The sequence below is a fragment of the Ranitomeya imitator genome, chromosome 2 (assembly GCF_032444005.1).
Source record: "Ranitomeya imitator isolate aRanImi1 chromosome 2, aRanImi1.pri, whole genome shotgun sequence".
Lineage (NCBI taxonomy): Eukaryota > Metazoa > Chordata > Amphibia > Anura > Dendrobatidae > Ranitomeya > Ranitomeya imitator.
Window position 1 is genome coordinate 337,944,948 of NC_091283.1, and position 20,891 is coordinate 337,965,838.

The following is a 20,891-nucleotide window of genomic DNA, read 5'->3' on the forward strand; positions in this document are numbered from 1 at the left end:
ATTTTTTTTTTTTTTTTAGCAAAGTTTGGAATTTTTTTTCACCACTTAGATAAAAAATAACCTAGTCATGTTAGGTGTCTATGAACTCGTACTGACCTGGAGAATCATAATGGCAGGTCAGTTTTAGCATTTAGTAAACCTAGCAAAAAAAGCCAAACAAAAAACAAGTTTGGGATTGCACTTTTTTTGCAATTTCACCGCACTTGGAATTTTTCTCCTCGTTTTCTAGTACACGACATGCTAAAACCAATGATGTCGTTCAAAAGTACAACTCGTCCCGCAAAAAATAAGCCCTCACATGGCCAAATTGACGGAAAAATAAAAAAGTTATGGCTCTGGGAAGGAGGGGAGTGAAAAACGAACACGGAAAAATGAAAAATCCCAAGGTCATGAAGGGGTTAAAGAGTTGTTTTAACACTGTACCTATACTCAGTCAACCGGATGTTTCTTAACCTGTTATGGAAGTGGATGAGTCGGAGGCGGGGGTTGGGGCTGTACTGTCACCTGGTAAATGGCGTTCATGTTCCTTCTTTTCCCAAAAATTATCCTTGGCTGAGAGAAATTATGACACAGGTAATAGGGAGCTTCTGGCAATTATATTGCCATTCGAGGAATGGCGACATTCATTGGAGGGGGCAGTCCAACTTATTACTGTTATCATGGACAACAAGAGCCTGTCATATCTTCAATCAGCTAATCGTCTCAACCAAAGACAAGCTAAGCGGTCCCTGTTCTTTACCAGATTAAATTTTGTGGTCACTTTCTATCCAGGAGTTGAAAACACCAAGGCTAATGCTTTGTCCCGGAGCTTACCTGGTGGTGGTGACCATGAGAACCCTGTCCCAATTTTATAGAAGGGGGTAGTTATTTCAGCCTTGTACCCTGACCTGGAGGGAGAAGTGTTGGAGGCTCAGGGGTATGCTCCTGCCCTTCGGTGGTTATTTGTACCATATAATTTGCACCATAAAGTTATTAAGGAACATCGTAACTCAGTGCTTGCTTGTCATCCAGAGGGTAAGGCAACCGCAGACCTCCATTCTCGTCGTTTTTGGTTGCCGTGGTTGCATCGGGCTGTGCTTGAACAGGTGTCTGCTTGCAGCGTTTGCTCGGTCCTCTTGTTCCACTGCCCATTCCTAGGCGACCATGGACACACTAGTCCATGGATTTTATTACTGACCAGCCGGTATTGGCAGGCAAGATGGTGGTTCTGGTTGTTGTAGATCGGTTCAGTAAAATTGTGAAGTTCATCGCATTACCGGCACTTCCAAAAGCTAAGACTCTTGCTCAGGTGTTAAATCCGGGGATCCAATTTGTTTCTAAGTTCTGGAAAGCTTTCTATTGTCAACTGGGAGTGCAGCTGTTCTTTTCCTCTGCTTTCCATCCTCAGACAAATGGACATACCAAGCGCATTAATCAGAATTTAGATACTTACTTCCGGCGTTTTATCTCCGAAAACAAGGAGGATTGGGCATCTTAGTTACCGTTGGCCGAGTTTGCTATTAATAATCACTGCCAAGAGTCTACCGGCAGTTCACCATTCTTTTGTGCATTCGGTTTCCATCCACAGTTTGTTACTTTTAGTGATCGAGGGGTTTCGGGAGTTCCTGAGGAGGAACGTTTTGCTTGGTCACCCTCCTCTGTGTGGAAGGGGGCTCAGAGTAATTTGAGGACCATGGGAAACAGGTAGAAACGTATTGCTAACACTAAATGCTCGACAGGCCCAGAACTAAGTGTGAATGACTGTGTGGTTGTCATCCAAGAATATCAAAGTTGAAGATCCCTTCCTGGAAGCTGGGACCAAGTTTTATTGGTCCCTACAGAATAACTGCCGTCATTAACTCTGCAGCTTTTCTTCTTGAGTTACCTCAGGCTCTTAAGATCCACAACGTGTTCCACAGATCTCTACTCAAATATGTAGAACCTCTTGAGTCCTCTCCCTGCTGCCGCACTCAATCCTTATTGATAATTTGGAGTTCCAGATTTCGAGGATTGCCGATTCCCAATTTCAGCAATGTTCCCTAAAGTACTTGATGCACTGGAGGGGTTATGGTCCAGAAGAGAGGATGTAGGATTCTGCATCAGAGGTGAATGCCCCTAGGCTGGTTCGTTCGTTCCAAGCCTCATCCTGAGAAGCCAGGTCCTGAGTGTCCGGACGTCACTCATAGAAGAGTAAGTACTGTCACGGGTGTATCAGTCAGTCATTCTTGATTCAGCTATAGAATGTCATTTCCCTGAGCTCTGCAGGCACTTTCTGGATCTTGTATCTCTTTGTGGAGTGATATCCTTCTCCCTCTAGGACCTAGCAGTGAACTCCACTGCTGCTGATTAACACACCTAGATGTTTAAATACCTTTAGTCGCTTCAGCAAGGCACCGGCGAGAGTTCAATTTCCCTTTCTTTGTCTGGATGGAAGTACTTGTCAGCTAGTTTGTTCTTGGCGTTCTCTTGGAAGGATAGCTGATGTGATCTCCTTGGTGTCTTCTCAAGCTAAGTGTATTCCCTAGTTTGTTTACCTTATTTGTCTTTAGCTGTAGTGGGGGCTGACTGGTAGTTAGCCCATCCCTATTCAGGGCCTATCGCTAAAGGCAATCAGGGATTAGGCTCCTGCTCGGCGATCATTGCAGAACTAGGAGGGGCCACTTGGTTTTTGCTAGAGCTTCTCATAATAGTTAGGCTTGTGCTGCAGATAGCCGCCAGGTACCACTCCTGGGCAATCCCCGGGACTGCAGCAGCTGACCCAATGGGTCAGGAAGGCAGTAAAGGACATTGATTTGAAATCACTGGCAGTACAGGATTCGGAAACTGGTAGACCAGATATAGGAGAAGGTACAGATGGTATGGATTCTGGATCACCCAGATGAAGGACACTGATCCTTGTTACAGTGCAGATTTTGGGACTTAAGCCAGGAAGGACACTGGTGCTAGTTCAATCAACACAGGTTTCAGGAACATATTTAGACAACACAGGTATCAGGAACAGGTTATGGACCAGGGACCTGGCAACAAACTACTTACATATACACACACTAGGCAGAGAAAATACAGGGAGGTGTCTGAACAACTTCTACTGAGGAGGGTGCTTTACATACAGATACATCTCACAAAATCAGAATCTCATCAAAAAGTTAATGTATTTCAGTTCTCCAATTTCAAGTGTTTATTTATGTAAATGTTGATGATTATAACTTACAGCCAATGAAAACCCAAAAGTCATTATCTCAGTAAATTAGAATACTTTATAACACCAGCTTGAAAAATGATTTTAAAATCTGAAATGCTGGCCTACTGAAATGTATGTTCAGTAAATGCACTCAATACTTAGTTGGGGCTCCTTTTGCATCAATTACGGCATCAATGCAGTGTGGCATGGAAGCGATCAGCCTGTGGCACTGCTGAGGTGTTATGGAAGCCCAGGTTGCATTGATAGTAGTCTTCAGCATGTCTGCATTGTTAGGTCTGGTGTCTCTCACCTTCCTCTTGACAATACCCCATAGATTCTCTATGGAGTTAAGGTCAGGCGAGTTTGCTGACCAATCAAGCACAGTTATACTGTTGCTTTTAAACCAGGTATTGGTACTTTTGACGGAGTGGACAGGTGCCAAATCCTGCAGGAGAATTACATTTCCATCTCCAAAAAGGTTGTTGGGAGAGGGAAGCATGAAGTGCTCTAAAATTTCCTGGTAGACGGCTGCGCTGACTTTGGTCTTGATAAAACACACTGGACCTACACCAGCAGATGACATGGCTCCCCAAACCATCACTGATTGTGGAAACTTCACACTAGACCTCAAGCAGCTTGGATTGTGGCCTCTCCACTTTTCCTTCAGACTCTGGGACCTTGATTTAAAAGTGAAATGGAAAATGTACTTTCATCTGAAAACAACACCTTGGACCACTGACAACAGTCTAGTTCTTTTTCTCCTTGGCCCAGGTAAGAAGCTTCTGGCGTTGTCTATTGGTCATGAGTAGCTTCACACAAGGAATGCGACATTTGTAGCCCATGTCTTAGATACGTCTGTGTGTGGTGGCTCTTGTAGCAATAACTCCAGAAGCAGTCCACTCCTTGTGAATCTCCTCAAATTTTTGAATGGCCTTTTCTTAATCCTTTTAAGGCTGTGGCTATCCCGGCTGCTTGTGCACCGTTTTCTACCACACTTTTTCCTTTCACTCAAACTTTCCATTAATATGCTTGGATACAGCACTCTGAACAGCAAGCTTCTTTAGCAATGACCATTTGTGGCTTAGCCTCCTTGTGGAGTGTGCCAACGACTGCCTTCTGGACATCTGTCAAATCAGCAGTCTTCTCCATGAGTGTGGATCCTACTGAAACAGACTAAGGGACCTTTTGTAAAGCTTAGGAAGCCTTTGCAGGTGGTTTTGCTAATTAGAATTTACTGAAATAATGGCTTTTGAATTTTCATTGGCTGTAAGCCATAATCTTCAAAATTAACAGAAATGAACACATGAAAGATGACTCAGTTTGTAATTACTTTATATAATATATCAGTTTCACTTTTTGTATTAACCCCTTTACCCCCAAGGGTGGTTTGCACGTTAATGACCGGGCCAATTTTTACAATTCTGACCACTGTCCCTTTATGAGGTTATAACTCTGGAACGCTTCAACGGATCCCAGTGAATCTGACATTATTTTCTCGTGACATATAGTACTTCATGACAATGGTAAAAATTCTTTGATAGTACCTGCGTTTATTTGTGAAAAAAACGGAAATTTGGCGAAAATTATGAAAATTTTGCAATTTTCCAACTTTGAATTTTTATGCAATTAAATCACTGAGATATGTCACACAAAATACTTAATAAGTAACATTTCCCACATGTCTACTTTACATCAGCACAATCTTGGAACCAAATTTTTTTTTATTAGGGAGTTATAAGGGTGAAAAGATGACCAGCAATTTCTCATTTCTACAACACCATTTTTTTTTTATTGACCACATCTCATTTTAAGTCACTTTGAGGGGTCTATATGATAGAAAATACCCAAGTGTGACACCATTCTAAAAACTACACCCCTCAAGATGCTCAAAACCACATTCAAGAAGTTTATTAACCCTTCTGGTGCTTCACAGGAATTTTTTGAATGTTTAAATAAAAATGAACATTTAACTTTTTTTCACAAAAAATTTAATTCAGCTCCAATTTGTTTTATTTTACCAAGGGTAACAGGAGAAAATGGACCCCAAACATTGTTGTACAATTTGTCCTGAGTACGCCAATACCCCACATGTGGGGGTAAACCACTGTTTGGGCGCATGGCACAGCTCGGAAGCGAAGGAACGCCATTTGACTTTTCAATGCAAAATTGACTGGAATTGAGATGGGACGCCATGTTTCGTTTGGAGAGCCCCTGGTGTGCCTAAACATTGAAACCCCCCACAAGTGACACCATTTTGGAAAGTTGACCCCCTAAGGAACTTATCTAGAGGTGTGGTGAGCACTTTGACCCACCCAGTGCTTCACAGAAGTTTATAATGCAGAACCGTAAAAATAAAAAATCATATTTTTTTCACAAAAATTATCTTTTCGCCCCCAATTTTTTATTTTTCCAAGGGTAAGAGAAGAAATTGGACCCCAAAGGTTGTTGTTCAATTTGTCCTGAGTACGCTGATACCCCATATGTGGGGGTAAACCACTGTTTGGGCGGATGGGAGAGCTCGGAAAGGAAGGAGCGCCGTTTGACTTTTCAATGCAAAATTTACAGGAATTGAGATGAGACGCCATGTTGCGTTTGCAGAGCCCCTAATGTACCTAAATAGTAGAAACCCCTCACAAGTGACACCATTTTGGAAAGTAGACCCCCTAAGGAACTTATCTAGATGTATGGTGAGCGCTTTGACCCACCAAGGGCTTCACAGAAGTTTATAATGGAGAGCCGTAAAAATAAAACAAAAATGTTTTCCCACAAAAATTATTTTTTAGCCCCCAGTTTTGTATTTTCCCGATGGTAACAGGAGAAATTGGACCCCAAAATTTGTTGTCCAATTTGTCCTGAGTGCGCTGATACCCCATATGTGGGGGGGAACCACTGTTTGGGCGCATGGGAGGGCTCGGAAGGGAAGGAGCTCCATTTGGAATGCAGACTTAGATGGAATGGTCTGCAGGTGTCACATTGCATTTGCAGAGCCCCTAATGTACCTAAACAGTAGAAACCCCCCACAAGTGACACCATTTTGGAAACTAGACCCCCTAAGGAACTCATCTAGATGTGTTGAGAGAGCTTTGAACCCCCAAGTGTTTCACTACAGTTTGTAAAGCAGAGCCGTGAAAATTAAAAAAAAAATCTTTCCCCCCAAAATTATTTTTTAGCCCCCAGTTTTGTATTTTCCCGAGGGTAAGAGGAGAAATTCGACCCCAAAAGTTGTTGTCCAATTTGTCCTGAGTACGCTGATACCCCATATGTTGGGGGAACCACCGTTTGGGCGCATGGGAGGGCTCAGAAGGGAAGGAGTGCCATTTGGAATGCAGACTGTCTGCAGGTGTCACATTGCATTTGCAGAGCCCCTAATGTACCTAAACAGTAGAAACCCCCCACAAGTGACCCCATATTGGAAACTAGACCCCCCAGGGAACTTATCTAGATGTGTTGTGAGAACTTTGAACCCCCAAGTGTTTCACTACAGTTTATAACGCAGAGCCGTAAAAATAAAAAATCTTTTTTTTTCCCACAAAAATTATTTTTTAGCCCCCAGTTTAGTATTTTCCCAAGGGTAACAGGAGAAATTGGACCCCAACAGTTGTTGTCCTATTTGTCCTGAGTACGCTGATACCCCATATGTTGGGGTAAACCCCTGTTTGGGCACACGGGCGAGCTCGGAAGGGAAGAAGCACTGTTTTACTTTTTCAACGCAGAATTGGCTGGAATTGAGATCGGACGCCATGTCGCTTTTGGAGAGCCCCTGATGTGCCTAAACAGTGGAGACCCCCAATTATAACTGAAACCCTAATCCAAACACTCCCTTAACCCTAACCTGACCTCTAACCCTGACACACCCCTAACCCTAATCCCAACCCTATTCCCAACTGTAAATGTAATCTAAACCCCAACCCAAACTGTAGCCCTAGCCCTAACCCTAACCCTAGCCATAACCCTAGCCCTAACCCTAGCCCTAACTCTAGCCCTAACCCTAACCCTAGCCCTAACCCTAATGGGAAAATGGAAATAAATACATTTTTTTAATTTTTCTCTAACTAAGGGGGTGATGAAGGGGGGTTTGATTTACTTTTATAGTGGGTTTTTTAGCGGATTTTTATGATTGGCAGCCGTCACACACTGAAAGACGCTTTTTATTGCAAAAAATATTTTTTGCGTTACCACATTTTGAGAGCTATAATTTTTCCATATTTTGGTCCACAGAGTCATGTGAGGTCTTGTTTTTTGCGGGACGAGTTGACGTTTTTATTGGTAACATTTTCGGGCACGTGACATTTTTTGATCGCTTTTTATTCCGATTTTTGTGAGGCAGAATGACCAAAAACCAGCTATTCATGAATTTCTTTTGGGGGAGGCGTTTATACCATTCCGCGTTTGGTAAAATTGATAAAGCAGTTTTATTCTTCGGGTCAGTACGATTACAGCGACACCTCATTTATATCATTTTTTTATGTTTTGGCGCTTTTATACGATAAAAACTATTTTATAGAAAAAATAATTATTTTGGCATCGCTTTATTCTCAGGACTATAACTTTTTTATTTTTTTGCTGATGATGCTGTATGGCAGCTCGTTTTTTGCGGAACAAGATGACGCTTTCAGCGGTACCATGGTTATTTATATCTGTCTTTTTGATCGCGTGTTATTCCACTTTTAGTTCGGTGGTATGATAATAAAGCGTTGTTTTTTGCCTCGTTTTTTTTTTTTTTCTTACGGTGTTTACTGAAGGGGTTAACTAGTGGGCCAGTTTTATAGGTCGGGCCATTAAGGACGCGGCGATACTAAATATATGTACTTTTATTGTTTTTTTTTATTTATTTAGATAAAGAAATGTATTTATGGGAATAATATATATATATTTTTTTCATTATTTAGGAATATTTTTTTTTTTTTTTTACACATTTGGAAAACATTTTTTTAACTTTTTTTACTTTGTCCCAGGGGGGGACATCACAGATCGATGATCTGACAGTTTGCACAGCACTCTGTCAGATCACCGATCTGATAGCAGTGCAGGCTGCTTCACAGTGCCTGCTCTGAGCAGGCTCTGCGAAGCCACCTCCCTCCCTGCAGGACCCGGATCCGCGACCATCTTGGATCCGGGCCTGGAGCAGGCAGGGAGGGAGGCAAGACCCTCGCAGCAACGCGATCACATCGCGTTGCTGCGGGGGGCTCAGGGAAGCCCGCAGGGAGCCCCCTCCCTGCGCGATGCTTCCCTGCACCGCCGGCACATCGCGATCATCTTTGATCACGGTGTGCCAGGGGTTAATGTGCCGGGGGCGGTCCGTGACCGCTCCTGGCACATAGTGCAGGATGGCAGCTGCGATAGGCAGCTGACACCCGGCCGCGATCGGCCGCGCTCCCCCCGTGAGCGCCGCCGATCGCGCTGGACGTACTATCCCGTCCGTGGTCATAGGGGCCCACCCCACCTCGACGGGATAGTACGTCCGATGTCAGAAAGGGGTTAAAGAACTGAAATAAATTAACTTTTTGATGAAATTCCAATTTTGTGAGAAGCACCTGTACCTGATGCCTACCAGCTTTTGGCTGGAGGCATTCCCAAAGTGCGAGCACTGCCCCTTTAAGAATCGGAGCAAATTCATAGCGAAGGACACTATATTACATTAAAGTATATAATGCTACAAGACATGCTAAAAGAAGGACGTGAGCTGTTTAAGTGGGAAAGGGGGGAGGGATGGGGATGAAGGGGGTTGGGATGGATAAAGGGGGTTAATGCTGGGGGGGGGGGATTCAAAAAGCATTAAGCTACTTACTGGTAGCGGCATTTTTCGGAGGCCCATGACAGCACTACGAGAGAGGGGATCCGCCCTTCAGGAACAGGAAACCTACAGATACAAAAGGGCGGTACCTCTCCCCATGCATCAGTTGTATATTAGAGCCTGAGAGGACTACCGCGGTTAGTAGCACACAAACATACATTATATACAGTTTATGTCCAAAAATAATCAATCATAATGAACTATATACCACACGTGAGATCTATCTATCTCATTATATACATTATGGGAAGTGCAACCCCCACGTGAATAGGGAGGGAACTAAGGGTGCTGTCATGGGCCTCCGAAAAATGCCGCTACCAGTAAGTAGCTTAATGCTTTATTCGGACTCCCATGACAGCACTACGAGAGAATTACAGAGATGTAAACTACCTTAGGGAGGGACTATAGCCTGTAGCACCCTTAACCCGAAGGTGAGATCAGAAGAGAACCCCAAGTCCAACCTATAGTGCTTGAAAAAGGTGGAAGGGGATGACCACGTAGCTGCCTTACATATCTGGTCGATGGAAACTCCAGATCTCTCAGCCCAGGATGCAGCCATGGCCCGAGTGGAATGTGCCCTCAGATTCTGCGGAGCTGGACCTCCACCTGCAGTATAAGCCAGAGAGATAGCCTCCCTAATCCACTTCGCTAGCGTGTACTTCGACACTCTAAGACCTTTCCTGGGACCTTGGAAAGATAGAAACAACGCCTCCTCTCTCTTCCAAGCATCAGTGACTGATATATATTCTAAGAGACATCTCCTAACATCTAACGTATGGAGTAACTCCTCTTTGGAATTAGAAGGATTAGGGAGAAATGATGGTAGAACTATCTCCTGAGATCTATGAAATTCTGAGGCCACTTTTGGTAAGTAAGCTGGATCTGGTCTGAGGACTACCCTGTCCTGTAGAAACTCTGTATAGGGGGACAGCCTAGAAAGAGCCTGTATGTCTCCTACCCTACGAGCAGATGTAATTGCCACCAAAAATGCTGTTTTGAGGGATAGTAATTTAAGTGAGGCTGAATGTAAAGGCTCAAACGGTTCTTTAGTCAAGGCTGAAAGGACTAGATTGAGATCCCAAGGCATTGACCTATTCCTGTGTATAGGTCTGGATCTACTAGCTGCTTTGATGAACCTTGATACCCAATAATTACCAGCAATGTTGCAAGAAAATAAGGCCCCTAGGGCTGAGACTTGTACTTTTAGCGTACTCGTGGATAGATTTAGCTCTAGCCCTCTCTGCAGGAATTCTAGAATCTGGTTAATTGGTAAACCCTCTTCGATATTAAAATTTGAAGAGGCCAGAAACTTCCTCCAAGTTCTAGAGTAGATCTTAGTTGTTATGAGTTTTCTACTCTTCATAAGGGTATCAATGAGATTTGGAGAAAATCCTCTGTTTTTTAACAGTGACCTTTCAAAGACCATGCCGTCAAATGTAGACCCTTCACTTGTGGATGGTTGATCGGACCTTGATGAAGTAGGTCCGGGATGTCTGGCAGTACCCAGGGGTCTTCCACCGACATGGTCCTGAGCCAGGAGAACCAAGCCCTTCGGGGCCAGAACGGAGCGATCAGTATGATTCTCGCTTGATCCTCCCTTATCTTTCTGACCACCAGAGGCAACAGGTTTAGCGGGGGAAACGCATAAGCCAACCGGAAATCCCATCTGATCAGGAAGGCATCCACTACCAGCGGATATTCCCTGGGATTCAAGGAACAGAATTTTTTCGTTTTTCTGTTGTCCTTGTTGGCAAATAGGTCCACCTCTGGATGACCCCACCTGCGGACAATCTGGTTGAAGATTTTTGTGTTCAGAGACCACTCTCCTTGTCTTAAGGTGTTTCGACTTAGAAAGTCCGCCTTTATATTTTCCTTCCCTTTTATATGTACTGCTGCTAAAGATAGAAAATGATTTTCCGCTATCTGGAGCAGGCGGTCCGCTATTTCCATCAGGGACTCGGAGCGTGTTCCACCTTGGTGATTCACGTAGGCCACTGCCACCTGATTGTCGGAGAGGATTTTGACATGGTGACCCTGTAGATACACGAGGAGTTCCTTAATTGATAATTCAATCGCCAACAACTCCTTTTGATTAGAAGAGGCTGATGTTTGGGGGTCCCATAGACCCTGGACTACCACGTCACCCATGTGTGCCCCCCACCCTGTGGGGCTGGCGTCCGTCGTAACTACCCGAGTCACTTGAGTCACCCAGGGAACTCCTGCTGACAGATTGTCTTCCCTTAGCCACCATCTAAGAGATGTCAGAACCTCTGGACTCAATGTCATCTGACCCTGCAAGGAACCCTGTAAGACTCTGTCATAATTCAGTACGTCAAACTGTAAAGGTCTGGAGTGGAACTGGGCCCAACGGACGGCGGGAATACAGGAAGTTAGGGAACCTAACAAGGACATAGCCTGTCTAAGAGTCATGGTTGGTTCTTTAATTGCTTTTAATACCTGTTGTTGGATATGGCGCAGTTTATCAGTTGGAAGACAGCATTGTTGGGACTCGGAATCTAACAGCAGACCTAGGAATCTCTGGTTTTTTAGGGGTTGTAATCGGGATTTTTCATAATTCACGATCCAGCCCAGATTCTCTAGCTTAGATATAGCTGTTTTTACCTGAGCAAGGCAATGGTCTGCTGAGTTCCCAACTATCAGGAAATCATCCAGATAAGGGATTATGAGGATATCAGATTCACGTAAATGCGCCATGACCTCCGCAACTACTTTAGTGAATACTCGGGGAGACGTTGAGAGGCCGAAGGGAAGGGCTCTAAATTGAAAATGTCGAACAATACCCCCCATAGACACCGCCACACGTAGAAACCTCTGAAAGTTTTCATGGATAGGAACATGATAATACGCATCTTTTAAGTCCACAACTACCATGAAGCAGTGTTTGAACAACATTTTAATTGCAGAGCTGATTGACTCCATTTTAAATGTGGCTTTAACCAGGTATTCATTCAGGGATTTAAGGTTAATGATAGTCCTAAATGATCTGTCTGGTTTCTGGATCAGAAAAAGGGGAGAGTAGAATCCACTCCCTCTTTCTGACTCTGGAACTTCAATCAGCACGTTTTTGAGGCATAAACTCACAACTTCTGCCTCCAAAGCCGTCTGTTCAATAGTGGAGGAACGTAAGGGGGTTAACATAAATTTATCCCGAGGCCAGTGAATAAATTCTAATTTCAGACCTTCTGAAATAATACCTCGGACCCAGTCACTATTTGAGATGTTAGACCATGCGGAAGAGAAGGCTGACAATCTCCCTCCCACAGGGATCGCTAGTCATTGGTCCGGTTTCTTACGTTCTTTTGAGGAACGGCGGAACATGTAACCCGTACCTCTCCTGCGTCTATCCTCCCATCTAAAATTCTCTCTAGTGGGTGAGGATGCGCGCTTCCTTCCGCGACCAAATCTCCTCCTGTTGAATGGACGCCGATAAGAAGATGATGACAAACTCGGGAATTTTTTCTTGTCATCTCCAGCCTTTTCAAGCAGGTCATCCAAGGTTGGTCCGAAGAGGTATTCCCCTTTGCATGGGATAGCGCATAATTTGGACCTTGATTGAATGTCACCCGACCAACATTTCAACCACAGGGCTCTACGAGCCGCGTTGGAGAGTCCTGCTGCTCTGGCCGCCATCCTGACCGAATCGACCGACGCGTCCGACAGGAAAGCCGCAGCATCTTGAATCACCGGAAGCGCACTTAGAATGGAACTTCTGGAAGCGCCTTCCTTAAGCTGGGATTCCAACTGTTCCAGCCAGACCATTAGGGATCTGGCTGTACAAGTCGCAGCCACCGCTGGCCTCAACGATCCGGCTGCCATCTCCCAGGTACCTTTAAGGAAGGTATCCGCCTTCCTGTCAAGGGGGTCTTTAAGGGATCCCATATCTTCGAAAGGTAATGCGGCCTTTTTTGATGCCTTTGCTACCGCAGCATCTAATTTAGGGGCCTTGTCCCAGGTATCCACAGTCGTATCCTCAAAGGGATATCTGCGTTTTAAGGCTGGTGGTAATGAGCCTTTCTTCTCCGGTTTCTTCCATTCCCGGAGAATCAGGTCTTGAATTTTATCATTCACCGGGAAGGACCTACGCTTCTTGTGTTCCAAACCACTGAACATTAGTTGCTGACGGGAAAGCGGAGTCTTAGGTTCTTCTAGGCCCATCGTACCTCTGACCGACTTAACTAATTTATCTACCCGGTCCAGAGGCAGACAGAATCGGCCAGATTCCTCTTCTGATGACGAGGAAGAGAGATTTGAGCCATAGGAACCTTCATCCTTATCTTCCTCTGATGAATCAGAGATCACCGAGGTTCTCTGTTTTGAACTCCCCGCCTGGGACATAGACCGCAGGGATTCCCTTACTTCTGTACGGATCATCTCACGCAGATTAGCCGTAGAAGCAGATTCTTCCGCTACCTAGGGGAGGACAATAAGGGTGATACCATCTATCTAGCCTGATGTCACTCAACCCCTCCACTCCTGTAGACCTCACCGTCTGTTGTATACAGGAGGCGCATAATTTTTTAGTATAAGAATCTGGTAACGGGACTTCACACAGGGCACACTCCTTATGTTTCGACTTTGCACTTTTCTTTCCCTAAAATGACAAAGTATAAGGGGCCCGCGTCACTGAGTGAGCATTCACGTAGATCTCTTACCAGTGTACGCCAAAAAAGGTACCGGAACACGAGGGGGTTCTTTGCCAGTCGATGCTCTGGATCCCTGCTTGGACGAGCTTTTACGGCTGGACTGGTCACTTCTGGCATGCTCCTTCTCCGTGGGCTTTTGTCGCACGTCCTCCGGCAACTGAAGCTGCCGCTCACCATCACTCTCCATGATGTGGATGTGACCAAAGGCAGAGCTCTAAATCCAGCTCCTGCTTAAATCCCCCTCAGATCCGGTCAGCAGGCTGCCTGGCGCCACTCCTATTGGTTCCGGCTGATGAGACTACATCTGGGGGGTCAGCGCAGTGTGTGAGGAGACCGGCGTTCAGGATCGATGGGCGCCGCCATCTTGGATGAACTGCGCATGCGCAGTCACCCAGAGACCGGAAACGCCTGCTGACTCCGCCCCCTCGACGTCACTGCACCGGAAACGCTCCAGCTAACGCTGAGAGCGATGCAGGACGCCGAAGAGCACGCAGCAGCGTTCCGGATAGCGTTCCCCTCCTGGCACCGCTACATCACCACCGTGCTGCACCACCACATGGACCGAAGGAGCGATATACTTACCGGCGCCGGCGCTAACGGAGATCAGGAATCCTCTGGACTCTGCTCCCTGCTGTCTACATCACTGACGTGCAGTCCAGCCAGGACCACCGTGATGTCTTCCAGGAGCTTCCGCACCGGTCGAGGTAGGAGACCCCCCCGCTACCTGATTCGACCGGCCGGCCTGGGAACCATCTACGAGATTCATCTGTAGGATCCTGCCCCTCCAGGAACAGGAAACCAACTGATGCATGGGGAGAGGTACCGCCCTTTTGTATCTGTAGGTTTCCTGTTCCTGAAGGGCGGATCCCCTCTCTCGTAGTGCTGTCATGGGAGTCCGAATAAACATGTGTTATTGTTAAATGTTTATTGCATTATATACAATCAATAAAAATCTATTTGATTAAAAAAAAAAAGAATCGGAGCGAGTGCACGCAGACTTACAGAAGCAGGAAGGCACAACATGAAACAGGTACACCGCGACACTGAGCATTTTGGCATCCCTGCCAGCAGGAGGGAGAAGGACCACACTGGGACGTCAGAATGGCCTTTACAAATGTAACAGAATCATTACCCTCCGATTTCCCTTACAGGCCCATTATAACATTTTCCTTCAAGTGATTTTCTAACTTTTCAGCACATTCTACTTACGCTGTCATTTGGTTTTGTAGTTTACAGACCTGGACAGGAAAGGGTTAGTGTCTCCTAATTTCAGGGGGTAGGTGGATTTCCCAGATTGTAAGCTCTATAGAAAAGAGCTTTCAATACACAAAGTCATTTGGACAGTTTTGGGTGGGGGAGAATATTGTGGTCTAGAGGCAAAATTGTGATCACACGAGTGAGATATGACTGAACTACTTCTTTGCTTCTTTGCATTTAGTGGTCACTACTGACCTGGGTAGTCATATGTAGGAATCTCCTCTTTACACCACTCATCACCCCTCACATATGTCTCTGTAGTATTAATATGGGTCAGATCTTTACCCTGAAACAAATATTGTAAAAGTCTCAGACAGATGGAGAAGTTACATCTATGATCAGATCTAATCCTGCCGTTTCCACCGTTCTCTTTACCCAAGTATAAAACAAAGGAAACCACAGGACATGAAATGAAACACTGGATAGTAGGAGGAACAGCAGAAATATACAATAAAATGCCTTTATTAAAGTAAATAGCAAGATTGATATGGTGTCCTGCACAAAAAAGAAATAAATACAATAAAAATAAATTAAAAACCATTGATATGCAAAGGCGGGGACCACCTAAAAAGGTCCATGAAAAAAGTGGTCATAGATTGTATGCATTGCCAGCTGAATGGTAATACTGTATTATAAATCAATCATAGCAAAAATAGATCAGTAATTGTATAAAATAGGCCATAGTAGAGAATAGGTGTAAATATGTGGTCAATCTAATAAGATTATCTGCAGCGGGCGTCTCTATGTGGCTGACGCGATCGGTCACATGACACCGTGCGGCGATGGCTTCCGGGTTCCTCCTGGCTGGGCATGCGCCGATTCACACCCGGTCTCAATGCAACGGCCGTCTTTTCCTATTTATACCCCTCCCGTTTAAAAGTGCATCATCTCCCTGACGAAGGACTCCGTTCTGAAACGCGCGTCGGGGTGTGCTCCACACTCTACTGGGGACTACCACCAGGTAACATCTATTCAATCTTCTAATATTACTACTCTCTATGTTGTGGGCTGTATGTTTATATATATTATATAGGTGGCACATCCCTTCTCCATGTTTTTTTCAATATAAATATCTATGATTAGCTTTATCCATATTTTACTGGGATATTGACCACATATACAGTGGGGCAAAAAAGTATTTAGTCAGTCAGCAATATTGCAAGTTCCAACACTTAAAAAGATGAGAGGCGTCTGTAATTTACATCATAGGTTGACCTCAACTATGGGAGACAAACTGAGAAAAAAAAATCCAGAAAATCACATTGTCTGTTTTTTTAACATTTTATTTGCATATTATGGTGGAAAATAAGTATTTGGTCAGAAACAAAATTTCATCTCAATACTTTGTAATATATCCTTTGTTGGCAATGACAGAGGTCAAACGTTTTCTGTAAGTCTTCACAAGGTTGCCACACACTGTTGTTGGTATGTTGGCCCATTCCTCCATGCAGATCTCCTCTAGAGCAGTGATGTTTTTGGCTTTTCGCTTGGCAACACGGACTTTCAACTCCCTCCAAAGGTTTTCTATAGGGTTGAGATCTGGAGACTGGCTAGGCCACTCCAGGACCTTGAAATGCTTCTTACGAAGCCACTCCTTCGTTGCCCTGGCGGTGTGCTTTGGATCATTGTCATGTTGAAAGACCCAGCCACGTTTCATCTTCAATGCCCTTGCTGATGGAAGGAGGTTTGCACTCAAAATCTCACGATACATGGCCCCATTCATTCTTTCATGTACCCGGATCAGTCGTCCTGGCCCCTTTGCAGACAAACAGCCCCAAAGCATGATGTTTCCACCACCATGCTTTACAGTAGGTATGGTGTTTGATGGATGCAACTCAGTATTCTTTTTCCTCCAAACACGACAAGTTGTGTTTCTACCAAACAGTTCCAGTTTGGTTTCATCAGACCATAGGACATTCTCCCAAAACTCCTCTGGATCATCCAAATGCTCTCTAGCAAACTTCAGACGGGCCCGGACATGTACTGGCTTAAGCAGTGGGACACGTCTGGCACTGCAGGATCTGAGTCCATGGTGGCGTAGTGTGTTACTTATGGTAGGCCTTGTTACATTGGTCCCAGCTCTCTGCAGTTCATTCACTAGGTCCCCCCGCGTGGTTCTGGGATTTTTGCTCACCGTTCTTGTGATCATTCTGACCCCACGGGTGGGATTTTGCGTGGAGCCCCAGATCGAGGGAGATTATCAGTGGTCTTGTATGTCTTCCATTTTCTAATTATTGCTCCCACTGTTGATTTCTTCACTCCAAGCTAGTTGGCTATTGCAGATTCAGTCTTCCCAGCCTGGTGCAGGGCTGCAATTTTGTTTCTGGTGTCCTTTGACAGCTCTTTGGTCTTCACCATAGTGGAGTTTGGAGTCAGACTGTTTGAGGGTGTGCACAGGTATCTTTTTATACTGATAACAAGTTTAAACAGGTGCCATTACTACAGGTAATGAGTGGAGGAAAGAGGAGACTCTTAAAGAAGAAGTTACAGGTCTGTGAGAGCCAGAAATCTTGATTGTTTGTTTCTGACCAAATACTTATTTTCCACCATAATATGCAAATAAAATGTTAAAAAAACAGACAATGATTTTCTGGATTTTTTTTTCTCAGTTTGTCTCCCATAGTTGAGGTCTACCTATGATGTAAATTACAGACGCCTCTCATCTTTTTAAGTGGTGGAACTTGCACTATTGCTGACTGACTAAATACTTTTTTGCCCCACTGTATTTACACCTATTCTCTACTATGGCCTATTTTATACAACTGCTGATCTATTTGTGTTAGGATTGATTTACAAAACAGTATTACCACTCAGATGGCAATGGATATATTCTATGACCACTTTTTTCATGGATCTTTTTAAGTGACCCCTGCCTTTTATACATTAATTGGACATTGCATATCAATGGTTTTTAATTTATTTTTATTAATTTTATTGTATTTTTTTTGTGCGGGCACTTTTGCACACCATATCAATCTTGCCATTAGTTTAATATAGGCATTCTACTCGTATAGTATCTTTTTCGTGTCCCTCCTACTACGTCGGTGTTTTATTCCATTTCCTGTGGTTTCCTTTTGGTTTTCTATTCCAAATGGTCTGCTATTCAGTGTTTTGGACGTACAGTACAGACCAAAAGTTTGGACACATCTTCTCATTTAAAGATTTTTTTGTATTTTCATGACCATGAAAATTGTACATTCACACTGAAGGCATCAAAACTATGAATTAACACATGTGGAATTATATACTTAACAAAAAAGTGTGAAACAACTGAAAATATGTCTTATATTCTACGTTCTTCAATTTAGCCACCTTTTGCTTTCATGACTGCTTTGCACACTCTTGGCATTCTCTTGATGAGCTTCAAGAGGTAGTCACCGGAAATGGTTTTCACTTCACAGGTGTGCCCTGTCAGGTTTAATAAGTGGGATTTCTTGCCTTAAATGGGGTTGGGACCATCAGTTGTGTTGTGCAGAAGTCTGGTGGATACACAGATGACAGTCCTACTGAATAGACTGTTAGCTGCTTTTTTCTTGCCATAATACAAATTCTAAGTAAAGAAAAACGGGCCATCATTACTTTAAGAAATGAAGGTCAGTCAGTCTGAAAAATTGGGAAAATTTTGAAAGTGTCCCCAAGTGCAGTAGCAAAAATCATCAAGCGCTACAAAGAAACTGGCTCACATGAGGACCACCCCAGAAAAGGAAGATCAAGAGTCACCTCTGCTTTTGAGAATAAGTTTATCCGAGTCAACAGCCTCAGAAATCACAGGTTAACAGCCGCTCAGATTAGAGACCAGGTCAATGCCACACAGAGTTCTAGCAGCAGACACATCTCTACAACAATTGTTAAGAGGAGACTGTGCAGCAGGCCTTCATGGTAGCTGCTAGGAAACCACTGCTAAGGACACACAACAAGCAGAAGAGACTTGTTTGGGCTAAAGAACACAAGGAATGGACATTAGATCAGTGGAAATCTGTGGTCTGATGAGTCCAAATTTGAGATCTTTGGTTCCAACCACAGTGTGGACTCTACATGCCTGGTTCCCACTGTGAAGCATGGAGGAGGAGGTGTGATGGTGTGGGGGGGGGGGGGGGGGTGTTTTGCTGGTAACACTGTTGGGGATTTATTCAAAATTGAAGGCAAACTGAACCACCATGGCTACAACAGCATCATGCAGCGGCATGCTATTCCATACGGTTTGCGTTTAGTTGGACCATCGTATATTTTTCAACAGGACAATGACCCCAAACACACCTCCAGGCTGTGTAAGGGTTATTTGACCAAGAAGGAGAGTGATGGGGTGCTAATCCAGACCTGAACCCAGTCGAGATGGTTTGGGGTGAGCTGGACCGCAGAGTGAAGGCAAAAGGGCCAACAAGTGCTAAGCATCTCTGGGAACTACTTCAAGATTGTTGGAAGACCATTTCCGGTGACTACCTCTTGAAACTCATCAAGAGAATGCCAAGAATGTGCAAAGCAGTCATGAAAGCAAAAGGTGGCTACTTTGAAGAACCTAGAATATAAGATATATTCAGTTGCTTCACACTTTTTTTGTTACGTATATAATTCCAAATGTGTTAATTCATAGTTTTGATGCCTTCAGTGTGAATGTACAATTTTCATGGTCATGAAAATACAGAAAAATCTTTAAATGAGATGGTGTGTCCAAACGTTTGTTCTGTATTGTATATGCATATATTATTTTGGGTAGATATTGGTATAGGAATTTCCGTCTTATATAAGCTGTCACGTCCAAACTCTGTTTTGTATTATAAAACATATAATATTGAAGGATAAAATAAGACTGAGCACAAGACCTTCACATCATAGGGGAGATCTCATGACACCTTCTCTTCATCTACCTGATGATCCTGAGGAACATTGGGATCTTCTTGTCTACAGTCTTGTGGAAGAAGACGATGGGGACATCTCTATGGTGTTGTCATCTTATTGGTTAGATCTGGAGGAAACACATACAGGTACTGAATTCTTTCTTTACATACAGATAATTATAGGTCGTGTGTATTTAGACCTGTCTATTACCTGGTCATGTGAGGGGCTGGGGAACCTCCATCATGACGTCCTCGTACAGATCTTTGTGTCCTTCTAAATACTCCCACTCCTCCATGGAGAAATAGACAGCGACATCCTGACACCTTATAGGAACCTGACACATACAATGATACTGTCATCCCCCCGATTCCTTCATAGCATTACTGTATAATGTCCCAGCATTCCCAGCAGTGTCACCTCTCCAGTCAGTAGCTCAATCATCTTGTAGGTGAGTTCTAGGATCTTCTGGTCATTAATGTCCTCATGTATCAGGTGGTGAGGTGGAGGCCCCGTGATAGGGCTCAGGGGTCTTCCCCATCCCTCAGACACAGGGTCCTGACAGCGATCACTAGAGGTCTTCTTCACTACTGTGTAATCCTGGTTATGGAGAGACACATTAATAAATCTCACTACAGACATTTCCAGAGTCCTCACCTCTCCAGTTCTGTCCATATATTATTCCCATAGATAGGAATGATGTAATGTGACGTCATCAGAATCTCTCACCTCTCCAGTAAGCCGGAAGAGGATCTCTAGGGTGAGGTGTAATATCCTCTCCGCCATCTTGTATCTGTCCATATCCATTCTTGATGGGTAAATCAGAAAAATTATCTTAATATAGAAGAACTTCACTGAGAGGATCCGATATTGTAGAGACCTGAATGAGAAGATGAGCCGATGTAACATAAAAATAATACAATAGTAATAATACAATTACTGGAGATAATAAGGGAAACATATGAGAAGATTTATTATTTTACAGTATTTAGTTTCCTTCTTTACATCTACTAATAAATCCTATATATTTAGGCCACAGACAACAAGCAGTTTCTTCCTCGGAGTCGGCAGCTGAATACGTTTCTCATAGACTCATCTTCCATAACGCTAATTCTCCTCTCATTTACCGACACTGGAATCGGCATTAGCAATACTGCAGGAGATATTCATTACACGTGACAGG

At 44.0% G+C, this 20,891-nt stretch overlaps 1 long non-coding RNA gene across 1 annotated transcript in view; it reads right to left on the bottom strand.

The window, feature by feature from the left end:
* LOC138663648 (uncharacterized) overlaps positions 1 to 20,262 on the bottom strand; it is a 40,665-nt gene extending 20,403 nt beyond the window's left edge. The window contains exons 1-4 of the long non-coding RNA XR_011318223.1: positions 20,129 to 20,262; positions 19,922 to 20,045; positions 19,741 to 19,838; positions 15,071 to 15,161 (exon numbers count right to left, since the gene is read on the bottom strand). This is a non-coding gene — a long non-coding RNA (uncharacterized lncRNA). The remainder of the gene's footprint in view (positions 1 to 15,070; positions 15,162 to 19,740; positions 19,839 to 19,921; positions 20,046 to 20,128) is intronic.
* Between the last annotated feature and the right edge of the window lie 629 nt (positions 20,263 to 20,891).